Source organism: Glycine soja, chromosome 1, assembly GCF_004193775.1.
Source record: "Glycine soja cultivar W05 chromosome 1, ASM419377v2, whole genome shotgun sequence".
In the NCBI taxonomy this organism is placed as follows: Eukaryota; Viridiplantae; Streptophyta; class Magnoliopsida; order Fabales; family Fabaceae; genus Glycine; species Glycine soja.
This window is the reverse complement of record NC_041002.1, coordinates 27,783,032-27,797,942: the sequence shown is the minus strand read 5'-3', so window position 1 is coordinate 27,797,942 and position 14,911 is coordinate 27,783,032. Positions and strand designations below refer to the sequence as shown.

General features: G+C 38.2%; 1 pseudogene; it reads left to right on the top strand.

Annotated features, from left to right (window-relative positions):
* The window catches only part of LOC114420745, a 33,199-nt pseudogene extending 20,297 nt beyond the window's left edge, over positions 1 to 12,902 (top strand).
* The last annotated feature ends 2,009 nt before the right edge of the window (positions 12,903 to 14,911 follow it).

Genomic DNA, 14,911 nt, shown 5'->3' with positions numbered 1-14,911 from the left:
TTTCAAAATAAAAATAAAAAAAGTGTTCAAAAAGAAAAAAAAAAGCATTTGATTGACTGTGTTTTCAAGACGTTCATGTGACCTCATTTTATCATTCCAGAAAGTTTGTCTTTTTAGAGAGAAGTGATTTATCAACAATAGGATGTTGGACAAATGGCCTCAGTTACCTTAAGAAAAAAGGGGGTTGAATTAAGATGCGAAGACTATTCCCCAATTAAACTTTCACTCTCTCTTTTCGGATTAACAATGCACCCTTAACATGAATTACTCAAAAGACAATTCAAAATAAACTTCTTTAAAGCAAAAGATAAATAGCAATAAATAAAAGAAGTTTAAGGGAAGAGAGGAATGCAAACTTGATTTATACTGGTTCGGCCACTTCCCGTGCCTATGTCCAGTCCTCAAGCAACCCACTTGAGATTTTCCACTCTCTTTGTAAAACTCCTTTTACAAAGTCTGAACCACACAAGGACAACCCTTCCCTTGTGTTCAGGAATCCTCTACAACAAGAGACCCACGGTCTCTTAATCCCTTTTCAGAAATAAGATGAAGAGAAGAAGAAATGTCTCTTAAAAGAGATAGATTGTACAATGAAGATCAATCAAAATTCCGTATTGAATATGCAAGTGGTTGACCAAAGAATCTTTTTGAGAGGATAAGACAGTTCAGTTCAGAAAAAATCTTAATCTTTTGAGAGGATAAAACTGTTTGGGCAATGAAAACTCCCTTTAAATTCGTGTTTCCAAGTCACCTTTGATGGCCATTCATAAAACATTTGAATAGATGTGACTCTTGGAAATTATTTTTTGAAAATCCCCTCTGGTAATCGATTACAAGACTTGTGTAAACGATTACAAGTTTTGAAATTTGAATTAAAACGTTCAATAAACTGTTGGTAATAAATTACCATCCATGTGTAATCAATTGCACATTATAAATTTTGAATTCAAATTTCTAGTGACTGTGATAAACATTTTCAGCTGCTGGTAATCGATTACCAGAGAGAAAATCTCAATTTGAAATGATAGAATTCTTTGGTCAAACCTTTTGTTTTTTCAATTTGGAAACTTCTTCCTAAAGATTCTAGAGATCAACTTGATCATATATCTTGATTTTCTTCGATTCTTGTCTTGAATAAAACTTAGAAGCACTTGATCCTTTAGCAGCATCAAGACATCAAAACATCTTGCTTCTACATAGGAGTCATTCGACTTAATCCATCAACTGAAAGATCCTTCAACTATTTCTCGTCCTTGGAAAATTCTTTTTGCAAGAATCAATTGTGTCTTTCATTCTTCCTCACTACAAGGTTGTGAAAACAAGACAACAATTGGTACCTCGAAGCCCTACACTGGGGCAATGAAAGGCCCCATGCATAAACCTCAAACGAACCTAGGGGCAGATTAGAAGTTCTCACCCAATAGGTTCTTTGCTACAAGGTCATAACAAAAGACAACGATTGTACCTCAAAGCCTTACACTGGGGCAATGAAAGGCACCATGCAAAAACCTCAAGCGAACCTAGGGGCAGATTAGAAGTTTTCACCCAATAGGTTCCAAGCTACAAGGTCATGACGAAAGATAACAATTGGTACCTCAAAGCCTTACACTGGGGCAATGAGGGGCATCGTGCATGAGCCTCAAGTGAAACATAGGGGCAGATCAAAGGTTCTCACCCGTCGATGTTTTTAAACAAGAAAAAAAAAAGGGAGACAAGCCCTGGAATTTCAATAGATTGATTAAACGTCAAACGGCTCCATTGCCATCACTCCAAAATGGTCAAGTGACTAAATCAAACAGAATATACACTCTGAGGGAGTTCCCGGAGAGATTTGCAAAAGATAGGATAAGGATGCATGAATTATCACCTTTTTCAAAAGGACAGTCAATCTGTGTTTTCCAAAAAAAATTAAATCAAAATCAAAATCACAAAATAGGGAAAGAATGTCATGAACATTGTACAAACTTTCCATTGCATTGCATTGTTTCATATGAGGTCAGCATTACCAAATTTCACAACAAAGGTTGCATGCGTCTGCATCCCTAAAAATCATGTTAACTGCATAGATTTCCTACATCTCGTGTCCAATCTTTTTGGATGACCGGCCCTCTCGATGAGTCGATCTCTTGCTTTCTTATAAAGTTGGACCCTTGGGTACTAGTACCTATCACCTTCAGAGGACTATATGTCCTCGCCATCAAAGGACTGCACATCCTCGCCTGCAGAGGGTTGCACGCCCTCGCCTTTAGAGGGCTACGCGTCCTCATTTTCAGTGTGCTCCATATCCACACCTCAGGAGAATATAAGGTCCTTTGCCCTTAGATGCTTCACCGAGACTTGCGCTCCCGATTACGAGGGGCCAGTGGTTTCCTTTCAACGGTTCCTGGGCCACCCCCTGATATTGGAGGGTGACCAACTGTGCGAGCACATCCAGAGAGGGAGGCTATCATGCATACCGGGGCAAGATTTCACCCGTTCCGCTGCAAAAAGACGAGTGCAGATCATGCGCATCAACATGACCACTCTTATATGGATATGGATGATGTTGCTATTTAGCAACATTCTGCCCAGCGACCACAATGTCAATCTCCCCCTGCAGATGTATCAGTTGGTCTGTGCCGTCATGACATAGGTAAGTATGCACATGGCTCAATAGATTTCTGATGTCATCTATTGTTTGCAGGAATCGCGCCCACAAGACGCCCAGTGGACCCGAAGAAGTCCAACAGGGCCCTGGGGTTTCCAGCTCTGGTTACGGGCCTCTGTAGTCCTACAGGGTGCCCGTTCCCCCCGGCAAGGTCACGTCATCATGACATAGGTAAGTATGCACATCGCTCAACTGATTTCTGATTTCATCTATTATTTGCAGGGATCGCGCCTGCAAGACACCCAATGGACCCGAAGAAGTCCAATAGGGTCTTGGAGTTGTCAAGCTCTAATTACGGGTCTCTGTGAGTTCTATAAAGTGCCTGTCGCCCCCAACAAGGTCATCAGGCCCCCTACTAATCGAGCTTTCATCAAGAAGTACTGCGTCCCCAGGCAGGCGCAGGGCAAAACACCACAACAGCCTGGGGATGGCCGACAGCGGGCAACAGACGCACCGCCATCACCTCTAGAGTTCACCTCAGCTCATCCACAAAAAGGTTAGAGCGTTGCTTACGACCCATGGCCGACCAATAGGCGACCAAGTCCAAAGCCAAAGGTAAGCAAAGTACTAGGTCAATGACAGACAAGCCATCACACGTCCAGCTCAAGACATTAAAGAAGCGCTACTAGGAGGCAACCTAGTACCTTTTAAATCTCTGCTTGTTATTTGATCACTTTTGTTTCTCAAGTCTTAGCAGGACACACCTAGTTGCTCATGATCCTAGGAATTTAAATAAAACAAGCACAAGCTCGGAAGGTAGTCATACCTCATAAAAAATACTTCACAAAATATATATATGTATGTTTAGGTAGCAAGATACCTTGGACATGTATATATCAAAAATATCTGACAAAACATATATATGTATGTTTAGGTAGCAAGATACCTTGGACACGCATGTATATAGCAAAATACTTCACAAAAATATACGTATGTTTAGGTAGCAAAATACCTCATGGAAAAAAAGAGAGCAAAAAGAGAGCGAGCAAGAAAAGAATAAGAAGGAAGAAAAAAAATAGAAAATAAAAAATAATAAAGGTTGTCTAGCTAAAAAACAACATGCTTGTGAAAAGAGATAACTTCCAGCTTTTCTTTGAAAAAATTCACTGATCATAAACAGTTTTTGAAAAAATGTGTATACACCTGAAGGGTGAGTGCTGTGAAAATTTTCCCGAACGCCCAAAATGGACTCGGATGAATGCATGAATTGATAAAAAAACATTTTGGAAACACTAGGTTGACTTAAGTAGGGAAAATGAATCCTGAGCCCTAGTGTCACATGACCATAAAAACTTGATGCTTGAGTGTCCACATGGGTGCATGCATGACCAGTTTTGCATAAAATTTCCTAATCATCATTGTTGCATGTATATCATGGAAATAATGTGGGACATCCCCTTTATCCCCGAACCGCTGGCCAAACCCTGACATATATCATGACCAGCCATTCTACAAGCCTTGAGCCAAAATCCCAACTTATCATAAACTTTGACCCAAGATGAGAATGTCGATCCTTGCCCTCGGAAGAAAACAAAAAAAAAGAGAAAAAAAGAAAAGAAAAATTCTCAATCAAAGAGTGGGAGAAAGCAAAAAAAGGAAAGAAAATTATTAATCAAGGATCGAAAGAAAACAAAAGAAACATCCAGAAAGGTCTTTGGACCAGACAATATCTGAACAATACAGAATTGTCATCAAGTAAACGAAAAAAAAAGAGAAAGGAAACCACGACCTAAAGTGGCCCTCTCCCTTTGATTGCCAACCAAAATCCTGTGCGTCGGTGACTTGTTCACCTCACACTAAACAAAAACAAAAAAGGAAAAGGCCAAAAACACTCAAAGCCAAAGTTCCTACCAAGAAAAACAAACCATTCCGAAGAAAAAGTCCTATTGATCCATGATCACGCATGTAATCTTTGATTTGATAGGAAATGATTTGCAAAATCAAGTCATGACATATCTATGGTTCGGAATTAGGATAAAACACTTACCTGTGTGAGATTGATACACTTTGAGTGATTTTCTCCTATTTTTTGTTGGACCCAGTGTTTCCTCTAAATGATCATTTAGAAACGAAATGCTAACATCCAAAATATCATTTATGGTTATGAGAAAATTTCATCAGCATACTCTCCTTCCCCGATAGACACATCATTTTTCATCCAAAAAAAAAAAAAGCATATGTTGCTCTGATCAGTTGGAAGTTTTGTCTCTTTACTAAAGCATGTTCGCATTTTAGTGAAGAAAACACCGAGTCTATTTTTAGTCTCAGTTTACAAGAACTACGTAGGTCTGAGTTTCTCATCACAAATTGAGGATACGTAGGAGCAAAAGCCCTGCTTTTGTCGACCACCCCACCTTTTGTTACCGTGACCCAAGAGTCCAGTGGCATGCGAAGCCACATGACCGTGGGATCCCCAAATTCGTATGTTCCATCATTTATCATTTGTATGTTATCTTTTTTCTATGACTTGAGGGACTAACGTTTGTTTTTGTTGTTTCGATTGCCTTTTGTTTTGTGCATACATTTTATTTGGATTGTTGCGTCAGTGCTTACTTCGTTATTTGTTGATAATGTTTGTTCCAGAATCTTGTAGAGTTTTCCTTTAGGAACGTCGTCCTAAAAATAAAACGAACAAAAATCATGATAACACCAAGAATTGAAAAAGAAAGAGGCGTTGTGAACAAATGTCGTGTCTATATATAAAGAAAAGAAAAGAGTTTTTATATGTAAAAAGTGTATGGAAAGATTTGGTGTGTGTGTAAATAATGTGTGAAGAGAAATTCTCGTGTGTGAGTAATGAGTGTATATAAAGAATTTTTTTATAAACCACGAGTGTATCTTTGAACAAGAATAGAGTTTTTATGTAGACCGTGTGACGTAAAGAGAAAGAGTTCCAATGCGTGTACAGAAAAAGTTTGTCATGTATAAGAATGTAGATGTACAAAGAAAAGTTTTCCTCATAGAGGACCATGGGTGTATAGTTTTGTGAATATAAAAATGAAACAAAAAAAAAGAAAGGAAGACCTCGAAGGTCGACATGTTATAGTTAGGAAGCATAAATCATTCGTAGAGAGCAAACATATCTTCTGGAAACAAGGGACTGACGCTAAGAGTTTATTTTCCTGAATAACCGAGATAATAATGGATAAATTCGTTGAACTGATGAAAGAACATAATTGGGAAACGTTGGGTCTGTTTGTGTAAATTCCCAACCGTAGTATCACAATGCCATGAACGGGATGCTTGAGTGCCCACCTGGTTGTGGCCATGACTAATTTTGCACATTGTTTCCAAATCATCATTGTCGCGCGTGCCTTGCGGAATAATATGGAAGTTCGGCCCGAGACCGACACCTTGACGCACGAATTTGTTTTGCCCCAGACATCAAGATCGGGCGCCCACGATAAAAGACCCCATTGAGACACAACCTTAGACTATTTTGAACCTTGGCCTATAAAAAGAATCCTCATCCTTTCCTCCGAAGCAAAGGACAACGGAATCTCCTCAAGGGAGAGCAAATAGAATACTAAAACCCGATTTCCCAAAGAAAGGAATGGAGAAAGAGAAGTGAAAAGAAAGAAAAGGAAGAAATGGAAAGAAAGAAAAAAGAAAAAGATGAAAACAAAGAAAAGAACAATAAAAAAGAAAGAAAAAGAAGGATTCCCGATCGAAGATCGAAAGGAAGTGAAAAAGGAAAAGATCGGAGGAAAACAGAGTAATTCCCGATCAATGAAAGAAAGAGAACAGAAATTCTTCAAGCCAGATAAATTTTCGGCAAGGTAGGTGACTGCCGGCAAAGGAAAACCCATTTTTGGTGGCTCTTCCTTTCAGATTGCCACTCAAAATCATTCTCAACTGGCGATATCCCGCCCCACATAAACAAAGAGGAAAAGACCGGAACACCCAGTTTCCTCTCAAAAAACACTACCCTCGAGAAAATCCTATTGATCCGTGATCGTACTTGTGATCTTTGATTCGATAGGAAATCGTGTGCAAAATAAAGTCGTGGTGCAGTTATGGTTTGGGATTAGGGTAAAACACTTGCCTGCGTGAGTTTTTATACACTATGAGTGATTTATTCCCAGTTTCAGCTTAACCTGATGTTTCCCCTGAATGTTCATTCAAAAGCTAAAAGTTGACATCCTGCCTTTCATTTTTGGGTACAAGGAAGATTACCCTTGGCATAAGTATATTGTTTTTCTAAGACATGGTGCTCTCACGAATGATTTATTTTTCTTTTCAAAAAGCATGTTTGCCTTTTTTAGGTGGAAAAAACCCGGTGGACCATTCGGTCCTGCCTCGCCTTTTATTCGGAGCCCCATGAATTGCGTTTTCATTCATGCATCCTCCACCAACGAGTTTGGAGCCATGCGTAGTGATTGCTTAGTGCAATTCTCCATTCTCTACCCCTGTTTCAGAGCCCCATGAATTGCGTTTTCGTTCATGCATCCTCCACCCACGAGTTTCGAGCCATGCGTAGTGATTGCTTATGCAATTCTCCATTCTCTACCCCTTTTTCGGAGCCCCATGAAATGCATTTTCGTTCATGCATCCTCCACCCACGAGTTTGGAGCCATGCGTAGTGATTGCTTAGTGCAATTCTCCATTCTCTACCCCTGTTTCGGAGCCCCATGAATTGCGTTTTCGTTCATGCATCCTCCACCCACGAGTTTGGAGCCATGCGTAGTGATTGCTTAGTGCAATTCTCCATTCTCTACCCCTTTTTCGGAGCCCCATGAAATGCATTTTCGTTCATGCATCCTCCACCCACGAGTTTGGAGCCATGCGTAGTGATTGCTTAGTGCAATTCTCCATTCTCTACCCTGTCTCGGAGCCCCATGAATTGCGTTTTCGTTCATGCATCCTCCACCCACGAGTTTGGAGCCATGCGTAGTGATTGCTTAGTGCAATTCTCCATTCTCTACCCCTTTTTCGGAGCCCCATGAATTGCGTTTTCGTTCATGCATCCTCCACCAAAGAGTTTAGAGCCATGCGTAGTGATTGCTTAGTGCAATTCTCCATTCTCTACCCCTTTTTCGGAGCCCCATGAATTGCGTTTTCGTTCATGCATCCTCCACCCACGAGTTTGGAGCCATGCGTAGTGATTGCTTAGTGCATTCTCCATTCTCAACCCTTTTTCGGAGCCCCATGAATTGCGTTTTCGTTCATGCATCCTCCACCCACGAGTTTGGAGCCATGCGTAGTGATTGCTTAGTGCAATTCTCCATTCTCTACCCTTTTTCGGAGCCCCATGAATTGCATTTTCGTTCATGCATCCTCCACCCACGAGTTTGGAGCCATGCGTAGTGATTGCTTAGTGCAATCCTCCATCCTCGCCTTTTATTCGGAGCCCCATGAATTGCGTTTTCGTTCATGCATCCTCCACCAATGAGTTTGGAGCCATTCTTCATGATTGCGTAGTGTGGACCCTCTAGTGCAATCCTCCATTCTCCAATGTGTTCAACACTGTCAAGTGCGGACCCTCTTGACTGGGAAATATGATCTTTGTTATTTTCCCGATTGATTCCTTTGCCAAACGTGTATATTATATTATTGTTGTTTTTGTGGTTGTTTGTATTTTGTTTTGTGTTGTGCAGAAAAAAAAAGGAGTAGAGACGAGAGTCGTCATGGACTAATCACGGAAAGGGCGAGACGGACGAAATCAGTGTCTTATCTTTGCTTTCCTCTTATCTCCGATAAAAGGTAAGTAAAGAGGGGCAACTGTCATACCCTAATTTCGTTCGGGGATTATTACTTTATGATATGCAACCTTTGATTGGCCGCTTCGAGATACTTGGCACCCTTTGTTGCACAATATGCGAAGTCCCGAGACGCGCCAGAAATCAAAAGGAAGTATTATTACGCAATCTGTCAGTTTCTATAACTTCTTCGAAAGCTAAAAAAGAGTAAATACATGATCCGTAAGGATTCGTAACCTTGCGGAAAGAAAATAAGTATCGTTACAAAATTCGTAAAGTTTCGTCATGTTACGGAAAAAGAATCGCCAAAAAAGGGGCAATAGGGGTGTATTTAGTAAAATGATGGGTGCATATAGTAAATTTCGAGTCTGGGCCCTTCTAGGGGTTTCTGGGCCATTTCTTGCTTAAGGTGGAGGCAACCTAGCTCGCCTGGGCGAGCTAGGTGGCAACCACCTCCCCCGTTTTGTTAAAAAATGGGATTTCGGGGTTTCCGGGACACCTGTAATGCTTCCGTAAAATTCCCATAACCCTAAGTTAGCATATTTCACTTAATACAGGTGAGAGGGAAGAGAAAAAAAGAAGAAAATCATGTCGTATGTGCTTCCATAAGGCTTCCGTAACTTTTCCGTAAATTACGAAAGAAGGGGGTGAACTTATCAAAATGGGGGGTGCAAATAGCAATTTTGAAATTTTGAATTGGGCCTTCCAAAATGATTTTTTGAAGCTGGATTGCTTCTGGAGGAAGCAACCCAGCTCGCCTGGGCAAGCTGGGCGGCAACCTCCTCCCCATTTTTCCTATAAATAGGCTGAAGGGGGCTGTTCTAAGGATCCCGGATCCCCCTTGTGATGTATTTCAGCTGTTTTGGGTGAAAAAAATTGTTTCCGTGAAGAAAATCCAAGCCGAGGTGCTTCCGTAACGCTTCCGAGATGTTTCCGTAAGCAAATCCGTGAAGGGTTTCCTCCGTTATTCACCGTTCTTCATCCGTTCTTCGTTCTTCGTTCTTCATTCTTCAACGGGTAAGTTTCCAAATTGAGCTTTTCAATTCATTCTATGTACCCGTGGTGGTCCCCATTTGTTTTGTGTACTTTTATTCTCGTTTCATTTACTTTTCGTACCCCTTTTTGACGTGCTTCAATCATTTATTTAAGTCATTTTCTTGCCTAATCAAAAAATAAAATAAATTTCCACCGAACATTTGATTTGTAATATCCGTTAATTTCCGTTAAAATGAATTCCGACCGTTCGGTCGTGCCGTAACCACGTTGGAAATAAAAAAAAAGGTAAAATAATAATATAATAGTAAAAAAATACCTTTTAGTAAAATAAAGCGAAAAATCAATCGGACGCTTTCTCTTTGGGATTTCTCATTCTTAATTGAATTGACTAATAACTAAAGTGAAACTAAGGCTAAAAAACAATTCGCCTAGTCAAGCTTGTCCACAAAAAATCACTAAAAAGGGTTTGAAGGTTTATCATCTCAGTTTTCCTTATCAAGTAAATGGATCATTTTTAAGGTCCAACACCTTAAAATGATCACCTTCCAAGTAAAAAGAATCGTTGATTCACCCTTAAGAAAGAACTACGTAGGTCTGATTTCCTCTTCGATGGAGGGTACGTAGGAGCAAAAGCCCCGCTTTTGTCGACCTCAAAAAATAAAAAGAAATAAAAGTTAAGGTAATACAATTTCCACAATTCTGAAAAATAGGCTGTTGTCCCTTGAGACAAACGTGAGAGGTGCTAATACCTTCCTCAAACGTAAATACAACTCCCGAACTTAGAATTTTCATTTTTGACCGGTTTCCTTCGGTTTTTCCGATGTTTTCCACAAATAAACGTTGGTGGCGACTCCGCGCATCTTTCCTCCTTTTGGAAAGCGCACCCGTGAGCCTCGTCTCGCACGCATGCAAAAGGGCATGTTGCGACACTATTGATGCCTTTGAATAAGAAATTTTAACACACATGTATACAAATGTTTTTTTTTTGTTGTACATTTTTTGTCAAATTAAACTTAAATATACACATCATCAATGAACTTTTGTACTTTGCATCACGGTCATGTAGCATACTGCTAAAGGTGTTTAGTTGTCTAATTTTATGAGGTGTTTTCTTACTTTAACAAACCAATGATATAAAAGGAAAAGTGTACATTTTTTCTGGTGGTCTGTTTCCAGTGCATGTATATCTTGATTTGAGTATTGCCATCCTTGTCCAATGTTCATCCCAACTGCTAACTTCTTATTCTTATGTGGTACTTGTACACAGTCCAAACTGGTATGGAGGGACTTGGACTCACTGTTGCTCAACAACTTTGGTATTGTATTGCCACTATTGGTGGTCAGTATATATGGGCTCTCTTACAATTTTTCTTTGCTTTATGTAGATGGGGTGATACTGAGTAGGTATTTTTTTAATGTTTCCCTACACTGCTTACTTGCAAGCCTATAGACAAACATGGATTGAATTAAAGTGAGATCTAGTTTGACTTTCAATTTTTCTTTTTCCCAAAGACCATTGGCTAGATGTTTATGGATCTTAATACAACGGATAGAAGGAATACATAGAGCTGCTTCATTTGGAAACCTGTTGATATTTCTTTGCACGGGAAGGTGATTCCTTTCAACAACCAAACAATTCACACAACACCTGTGTTTGTCTTTTGAAATATACAAGCAATGTATCAAGTGAAAACCCTTGTTATCGTAAGAAATGAGAAAAATAAATTCAAACCATTAGATCACATTTAATTAGTAAAAATTAAAAAATAAATATACAAGACTTTTTTTAGTGATGTGACTACAAATCCATGACTGCTAATGAACTTTTAAATTTGACCATTAATATTTGTATTTTTCTTTCCTCACAATAAGAGTTCTCACTTGATATATATCATGTGTATAAATATTTGAATGATCAAAGATTTAAAAAAAAAATGCATGACTTTTTTAAGTGGTTATATGACCACTAACTAATTTTAATCTTGATCATCCGTTGTATGATCTAGATTTATAATTTTCTCATTTTTCACAATAAGAAAAGTTCGCACTTGATATATATTTCTCAATCTTTAGTCTTTAATCAAGCATAATAGAATTGGGTGATCCATGTAGCCAACCTCACCTAATTGGATAAGGCATTTGATGTTGTTGTTGTTCTTGTTCTTTGGGCCCTCCAAGATATATTCCTAGCATATAATTGGTTTCATTCAGTTTGAATTTTCATTAGGTCCTCTAGGGTGAAAATGTATGATGATTGACTTGCTCTGTAAAACTTATCTTCTTGTTGTGTGCTATTGTGAAGCAGATATCAAAATCTTATTGAAAGAGCCTTACGAGCTAGGCTTGTATGTAGAAGCCCAAATATGAATCGTGTTGTTAGCTTTGAATATATGAACCGAAAATTAGTTTGGAATGAATTTTTAGTACTTCTTATCTTCATTTTGTACTTAACTTGTGGAATCATATTGGTCACATGAGACCTTTCATTTATTTACTACTTAAGACAAATGAATGTGAAAATGAGCCTAGTTGACTGAATGTGATAGGACTACAAAGCCCATAACCCTTAGGACCCCTAAATCTCTTCAGGTTTACACTAGAAGGCCCAAGAATAGTTAAGGCCCTATATTCACTTGGGCTGGAAATGACTAAAAATGGAGGGGAACTAGTTATACATCTGTTAAATAGGAATGAGAGATAGAGAAGTATATGTTGGTTGTGAAACGGTAAAAGTAGCTTATGGCTTTCCCATAAGTTCTATTTTGCTAATTTCATTAAGTTTCATAGAAAAGTTTATCATGATAAGCTTTTATTAGCTTTTTTCCATAAGTGTTACTATCAAACATATCAGTAAGCTCTTATTTGATAACAGTATAAATTAGTGCTTAATTAGATTGGTAATTCAAATGCAGCCCTATTCCAATTCCTAAAAATGTTTGTCACATCCTGAGAGCTGCTATTAGTTGTTTTGGGCATTTTACAAAAGCTAGATGCTATCTTGATTTGTTGGCGAGTGGATTTGCAACAATGTTGCACTTCTTACTTTACAATCCATTGGAGCTAATTATGTCGAATTCTGATTGTAGGAAATGTTATTCCTGCTTCTTCCCTTTCTTAATTCATCATCCGTGAAAAATCTCCTTCGACCTTTTTCTAAAGATAAATCATCAAGTTCAGCTGAGGATGGCACAACATGTCCCATTTGTCAGGCTACTCCCATAATTCCTTATGTTGCCCTACCTTGGCAGCACAAGTACATCTCTTTATAATAGATATGTACTCTCATCTCACATTATTGTTTTGCCACTAGAAACATCTATTGATATTTCGGTGGGATTATAGCTACAAAATGTTCTCTTTATGTATATATATATATGCTTCAAATTCAACTCTTTTTCATTAAAAGAGGATAACTAAGAAATAGTTGACAATTTGTTTATGGCAGGTATTGTTACTACTGTCTTAGGATATGATGTGTTGCTGCTCCATCGTTTCGGTGTTTCAGGTGCATTTAGCCTGTTGTTGCTATGCAACGACATGGTGGTGTCCCTTCAAAATGATTGATTGTTACTAGGAAACAATCTTTAGAGTTAGGGAGCATTTGATCTACTTATAAAATTAGCATATAAAATACTACTTGGAATTGTGGTGGTATTCTTTTCCCCTTATTATTATTATTATTATTATTATTCACATTTAATTGGGAAAACAAATCAAAATTTCTTCATAGAATCACTTACTCGGTTTAGTGGGAAGCATTCTTTCCCTTGTACCAATGTATCATTTAGTTACCCCTCATACATTTTTTTCTGTTATTATGAAGTTAAACTTCTTACATGTAAGTTGTATGTGTTTTGATTGGAGGTTTCATTATTAGATTAAGGTTTCATTATTTTTGGGCCTTGTATTTAGGGCTCCATAATGTAGGTAGGGTACCCTAGAAATATAGGATTTTTCAGCCCTTGTATTTTAGGGCACCTAGACTAGTTTTTGTATTAGGAGTAGTTTTGTAATTTCACATGCACTAAGTGGATATTTGATGTGTGTGGTTGGAAATAAATTTAATTGAATTGGTAGAAGCCCAATCCAATTAAATTTTAGAGGGGGAGGTGAGCATTTGCTTACTACACCCCATTGCCACATCATATAGTCACACTTTGTGCATGTCCTTCATGCTTTTCATGCCTCATGACACCTAAGCACACTTAGTGGAGAATCTTGGAATTGATCTTGGATTAGTGGGCTGAACCATAACTAAAATTCACTAATCATAATTAGTGAAATTTTGGCTCCAAAGTTTGGCTCCACAAATTCAATTTCAAATTCAAGTGAAATTTGAATTTCCCTCCAATTTTGTGTGACACTTAGGCTATAAATAGAGGTCATGTGTGTGCATTTTTTTGAACTTTGATGATTTGAATATTAAACTTCAGATTTCAAAGCTCATTTGGAGCACAAAATTTCGTGCTCTTCTCTCCCTCTCCCTTCATTCATCTCCTTCTTCCTCCAAGCTCTTATCCATGGCCTCCTATGGTGGTGAGCTTCTTCTAGACTCATCTTCTCCTTGAAGTGGCATCTCCTCTCTCTCTCCCTTTCTCCATTCCGCTGCCATTCATCTTCCAAGAAGCAAAGGAATCCATTGATGAAGAAGATCCTAGGCCTACAAGCTCCAATGGAGCTTGCATCATGTGGTATCAGAGCATCTTCATCTAGGTGATGTTCTTTTGCTTCCTCTATCTTTTTGTTCGGTGAATTCTCTTTAATTCCTTGTTCTTCATCTTATTCTCCATGTATATCCTCCATTGTCTTGTGGTTTGGTGCTGTTTAGAGTAGATTCAAAAAAAAAACCGATTAAATCTTAGATCTACACTTGTTCTTGCATTTCTATGGTTCAAATTTTGTAGATCTACTCTTGAATCTTGTTTTTGTGTTGATTTTAGGTTCTATCATTTTTCATTCATAATATTCTTGTGCTGAACCTTAGATCTATTTTTTTTTTCCAAAATATTGATTAGAAAAAAAAACACAAAAATCTATGTGTAAATCACTTAATCCATGTTGTCTTAGAGTCATGTTTAGTCATAGTAATTGTCACATTATGTTCTAAGTTTGTGTTGAATTTTATTTTGTTGATTGAATTCTAGATACATTTGTTCATGTATTCTTGTCATTCTTAGCCTATCTTTTGAATTTTGAGTCTAATTCATGCATGTTATTTAGTTCATAACATGTTCTAAATCAATTCCTAGAAGTAGTCTTGTTCTTGAACTTTTTTTTTGCTTTCTAAGTTTCCTACATGATGCCTATGATGAAGTTGAGTTGTGGTGCTGAGTTGTGGCTGGATTTGTGAATCAAAATAAGTCTTAAGCTCTCCTTAATTGTGTTATTCAAGATAATTGAGCATAAGCAAACACAAATTGTAACTATCCAAGCCTTAAGCAACATAAACACTACTCTTGATTTCTAGGTTCAAATCGCTGGTGCTGGCAGCTTGAACATACGAACTTGTATAAATTACTGGGAATTGGTAACTACATTTTTTGAGCTGAAACATTTACTGAATTTTCTA